The following is a 6,000-nucleotide window of genomic DNA, read 5'->3' on the forward strand; positions in this document are numbered from 1 at the left end:
ATAAATCGTAAATCCCAAGTTTCTAGGAGAATGGTGTCTCTAGCATTCACACCTCCACACAGAGCTAGCAAATGCACAGATGTTATCAGTTCTCTCTGGAAGCAGCTAACCTACGGTGACCTCAGGAATCCCAATATCCATATTTCCTTCACATTTTCTTCATAATTCATGGCATAGCAAATCTCTATGCCCATGAAATCGGCACAGGTTGTGGGATTCCGCAGGACGCTGGTTCTGACAGGTTTATGGACCAATCGGACTGCCAGATCTAGCGTAAGACTGTTTTCAAATAACCCTCTAATACCCCAGGGGTCTGATCCCCCAAGTTTGGTATCAACGTTCTTTATAAATTCTGCCAAACCTAAAAATGTTACTAGATTTAACATAACTTGTATGGTTTGCAGATTAGCACACCGATCATGATTCAGGTATATTCCTGTGTTTATGAGAGGGGCTGGCATCTCCTGTTCCAAAGAGGTGTGTGATCCACGCCCCCTAACCCCTCCTGCTGGAGTGGGGGCTATAACTACAGAGAGCCCAGAAGCTCTGGGTGTCCAAGTCCATCATCTGGAATCTTTGTCTATAACATCTGACAGGCCAGCAGGACTCTGGCCGCATGGCAAACCGCCATCTTGGACTTTTCAACAAAGACTTGCGATTGCCGCATGGACTACCAATAACGGTATTTGAACTGTATATTAAGACATTCTGTTTCTTTTCATCTCTACTCTCTATCAAATCAATCTGTTCTAAAGTAAGCTGTGTGTATGTAGTTTTCGAATAACACTAACGATTTTTTATCGTTCACTCTTGTGCCTGTTCTGGTCATCTGATTGCTGCTATAATGAATCTGCCCTCTGAAGAGTCAGTCATACTACCACATTGTTTTATTATTTGCTTATAAATTGTTGATTTGCTAGCTAGGTTGTAAATAACCGTTTCTTCGTTTTAGGATTAGCTAGTACCAGATTTCCTGTGCGAAATCGATAACTTTAGTTTCTCGATTGTAAATACAATTCGAGATTGCATCATATATGGACCCAGTAACCTTTCTTTAAATGTCGCATTGCTCACAGTCTTTAAGCCTTCAGAAGTGACTATTCCCCGAACGGTGACTGGAGCATGTCGAACGTGATTGGGCTGGCTACCGTATTGTGATAGCGTTGGGGTCATCCTCACCCTATCAGTCGGGGAGTGGTGGCAGTGTATTTACCCGATTTCCAGCGCAAAATCGATATTTTTAGTTTACAGATTGTATATACAATCAGGATTGTACATGTATGGGCACCTCCAACCAATCTTAACCGTTTATTATGCACACAGTGAATTTGCCTCCAGCAGTCTCTAGTGCATGAGACCTGCATGGCAACAGTGGCCTAGTAATATGGGATTGGTGAATGTTTGTCCCATTACATATTGTCGGCAGCTGCACGACCAATCTTTATTGTCAGTCTGTTCACCGTACTTCCTGCGTATGCTAACGGGAGCAGATTAGATTGGATTGGCACGCTCTGTCGCCTTAACCTTTCTTTCTACCTCTGACGATCCAGCAACCGATCTTCGTTGTCAGTCTGCACCCGTACTTCCTGCTTACGCTAACGGGAGCAGATCTCAACGGGATCGCGGGGCTGGATTGTCACACACCACTCCATCATGACTGTGTGGCATGTTATTAACCCATTAGCAGCTTCAATAGAGATATCTTGTTTGAGATATGTGCACTGCTTTTGTCCTCAGTTGACAGAACTCATGATGTAAATTCTTGGAATGCTTTGATCTCTCTCTCTACTAGCACAAAATATAGAAACTCAAAGCAGAAGTCCTCTGTTGACTCACACTGCCCCCTAATGACAAGTATCCATACAGACACATTACAGCAGTACTAATTATAAGCAAAGGCAATGTAACAAATAAAAAAAAGTGCCAAAATAAATTTGCCTGGAGCACTTGCAAGCCTCTAAATAAATTGGCTGCTAATGGGTTACGTAATAACATGCTGTGGGTCACAGAGAAGATGCAGCCAGTGATAAATGAATTTGGGGAGCATGGAGCCATGGACTGACAGAGCAGTGTGTGTGCTGGTGCAGACGAGACACAACTCTGCTGAAAACTCTGCAGAGGTACCAGGAAACACAGTTAAGTTGGAGCCCGGGGAAATTGCCCAGGTTGCCATCATGGTAGGGGGGCGGCCCTAGGACTATCCAATATTCTGAAATGGGGAATTATGAGATTGGTGGATTTGTGCAATTTGACACCGGTACAATATATTGATGATGTACTAAAATTGTCATCATTGTCTACCTTTGTTACACCGAAGGTCTTGTGTACCTACCGGAAGATGGTTGAGGATGAAAGCCATGACAAACAGGATGACTTAGTGTGGGTATTCTCCCTGGCAAGACTCAGATTCCAGGTAAGAACTTGTTTCCACATACTTCTCGGGCATGTCAGCGCCCCCAGGATCCAGGAAGGGTTATGGAGAGAAAAGGTTTCCAAGTTTGATATGAATCTACTTTCCATCAGCAGTAGCTGGAGGAGCTCTGTCTTGGCTTACTAGAAGGGTTGACATTTGTGTAATTGTATATATGCTGGAATAGAGCCTGCAGCTGGAAGCACAATCAATCCCACATGCTCTCCTATAATTCCTGCAGCACATTCTAGTAACCCACAGCCGCTTTACAGTCAGGGAAGTGACCTGCTTCCCATCAAGATGGCTTTTACTACTCGGAAAAGAACTGACTGAAACACTTCTCGATATCCTGGTTAGGGGGAAATTCTAGCTTCTGCTGCACGTTTCACGCCCATCTACACTTGCCAAAAATGTATGTAATAGCCTACTAATGAACGTGTGTGTCAAAGGAGAACTCCAACGTAGATTCATTGCTGGATTGAGCACTAAGTAGGAACCGGGCCGGTTCTACATAAAATGGAGTCCTGGGCAGAGCCAGATAAACCACAAGGCAAACCTAGGCAGGTGCCTACGGCCTGGAGAAAGACCAGGGGCCTGGTTGGCGTTAGCCCACATAATAACTTAACAAAATGGCCAGGTGGCCATCAGGGGAGAGACAAACGTCCTATCTTGCCTAGGGCCCCATTTCATTTGAATCCATCTCTGGTCCTGGGCAAAAGTTAACATGCCCCCCGGGGCCAGTGAATAATGGCGCACAGCGCCTATGCATAAAAATGGCGCCGCATTAAAAAGATACGCTTATCGCTATTTATCGTTAGTACTGCATAATAATGGCGCACAGGGAAAAAAGAAGAAAAACGGCACACACTAATGTTATCAATAGTGGCACACACTAACGTTATTTATCAATAGCGCCCTACATAAGCCAAACTGCAGACATTATTTAACTGCAAAACGGTGAATGGATTTAATGTAACACTGTCAAGGTTAGGGTTAGGCACCACCAGGGAGGGTCTTAGGGTTAGGCACCTCCAGGGGGGTGGTTAGGGTTAGGTACAGGGAGGGTTCTGTGTGAGAGTAGGGTTAGGTATAGTTACAGTACAATATACACCACCAGGGGGTCTTAGGATTAGGCACCACCAAGGGGGTCTAGGGGTTAGGCACCACCAGGGGGGTGGTTAGGGTTAGGCACCACCGGGGGGGTTTAGGGGTTAGGGATAGGTACAGAGAGGGTTCTTTGTGTTAACGCTAAATAACGATAAGGCTTTAACGCTAAATAACAATAAGGCTTTAACGGTAAATAGCGATAAGCGGCAAACGGATTAGCGGCAACACTGTGCGCCATTATTCACAGGCGCCATTTTCAGATGGATGCAAAGTTAACAAGCCCCTCCATGTAGCAGTCTTAGGTGATCCTTGTCCTCCACCTTTCACCCCAGACAGCAGCATTAGGTGGCCTTTGTCACCTATACCCCCAACCCCACCCCCCAATAGCAGCATTAGATGGCCTATGTCTACCCCCCCCCCCCCCCCCCCCCATATAGAAGTATAGCAGAACCTTTGTCCTTCCCCACTACTCACCTATAACACTTGGGTGCCCTTTGTCTCCTTCCTCAATTACCTCAACAGGTAAGGAGTGCTGAAAAGTTATTTTAAACAGAAGATGGAAAATTATCTCCTAAGAGAAAACTTAGGAGAAAATTAGTTTTGGGCTGATTTTGTATCTCATGCAAGAAAGTGAAAAGGATGAGGAGGAACTGCAGATATATCAACAGATCCTGCGGTCTTGCCACAAAAACTATCTTATTACAAAATGCAATCAAGCTAAAAATGTGCTGCCACCTTGGGGAGAAGGCAATTGTCGGTCATGGCTAGGGATGGTCAATGAGAAGCAAGTAATTCTGAGTTGCTGCAGAGTTATGCAAAGTTTGGATGCAAATCATGCAGCTTGAAAATGAACAAATCGAATCCATCCAAAGTGGAATCTGATCATTTCATTGACCAATAGAGATGGCCCAAACGGTTCGCCGGTGAACTTCCGTGGTTCGCGATCGCGGCGAACTGGGAACTTTTCCGGAAGTTTGGTTCGCCCCCATAGTGCATCATGAGGATCAACTTTGACCCTCTACATCACAGTCAGCAGGCACATTGTAGCCAATTAGGCTACACTCCCTCCTGGAGCCCCACCTCCCCTTATAAAAGGCAGGCAGCGTCAGGTAGTGGACTCACTCGTGTGCCTGCAGTAATTAGTGAAGGGATAGCTGCTGCAGACTCTCATAGGGAAAGCTTAGTTAGGCTTGTGTAGGCTTGTTAGCTTGCTCCTGGCTGATTGTTATTGCTAAAAAAGCACCCGTCAACAGCTCTTTTGAGAGCTAATCTTGTTCTTGTAATCTATTTTTTTTTTCTTTTTGTGGCCCACGTGCATTATATACAGCCCTGTCAGTCAGTGTCACTGTGCCTGTCTGTGTTTGACAGGTGCACATGTAATACCCACCACTGCATATACCTACTACCTGTTCACTTCAGTGCACCCACCTACATACGTGAGCGCACGCAGTGTCACTGTGCCTATCCGGTACCTGTCTGTGTGTGACAGGTGCACATGTAATACCCATCCCTGCATATACCTACTACCTGTTGTTCACTTCAGTGCACCCACCTACCTACGTGAGTGCACACAGTGTGATATACCATGCCGTGCATACCTGTTAACTGCACCTGTGTGACTGACTGCACATTGTATTAGTCAAGTCAGTGCATACCTTTCATTTCATCCTCCCCCAATATGGACAAAGGCCACCTGGCAGGTCTGTTCGAGGTCACGCTGTCATGTTTCGGGTGGCCCGCGACCAAAGTACAGTGTTCAAAAGAAGGCACGTGCCATCAACCCCCAATATTGTCAGGACATAGTTGACTATTTAACACAAAACACCTCATCTTTCTCAGCTTCCGCACGGAAGGGTGGCATATCTTCCTCCTCCTGCTCTGATTCTGGCACCCCACTTAACACTCAGTTGGCCACCACCACCAAAGTGCCATCACCCCAGGGCTCAGCAGTGTGGACTTTTTTTGTGTGTCTGCCTCAGATGAGAGCAATGCCATCTGTACTCTCTACAACCGAAAATTGAGGCGTGGAAAGACCAAGACCCGCATAGGGACAACTACCTTACGAAGGCACATGATTACAAAGAACAAACTGCAATGGGATGACCACCTGAGGGAAAGCAGCACACAAAAGCAAATCCACACACTGCAGTGGAAGATATGCAATTATTTCTCAAAAAAGGCGATACTCAAACTGTACCATGATGTTGAAAGGCAAGTGGTGTCTGGTGTCATCTCTGGCACACAGCGTTGGATCAAGGGACCATCTGACCACGTGGCCTGCAAAGCACAGTCAGGCCTGCCCGAATACTAAGTCAGTCCCCACACACAGTATCTCTGCCTGCACGCCGTGTGACTGCCTGCCCCAAGACTAAGTCGCTCCCCACACAGCATCTCTGCCTGTAGGCCGCCTGACTGCCTCCTCCGCCACCACCAAAAGGGTCCAGGACTCTAGGCAGATTCCTGAATTTTTAAGGCTATAATAA

This window comes from Hyperolius riggenbachi, chromosome 6, assembly GCF_040937935.1.
Source record: "Hyperolius riggenbachi isolate aHypRig1 chromosome 6, aHypRig1.pri, whole genome shotgun sequence".
In the NCBI taxonomy this organism is placed as follows: domain Eukaryota; kingdom Metazoa; phylum Chordata; class Amphibia; order Anura; family Hyperoliidae; genus Hyperolius; species Hyperolius riggenbachi.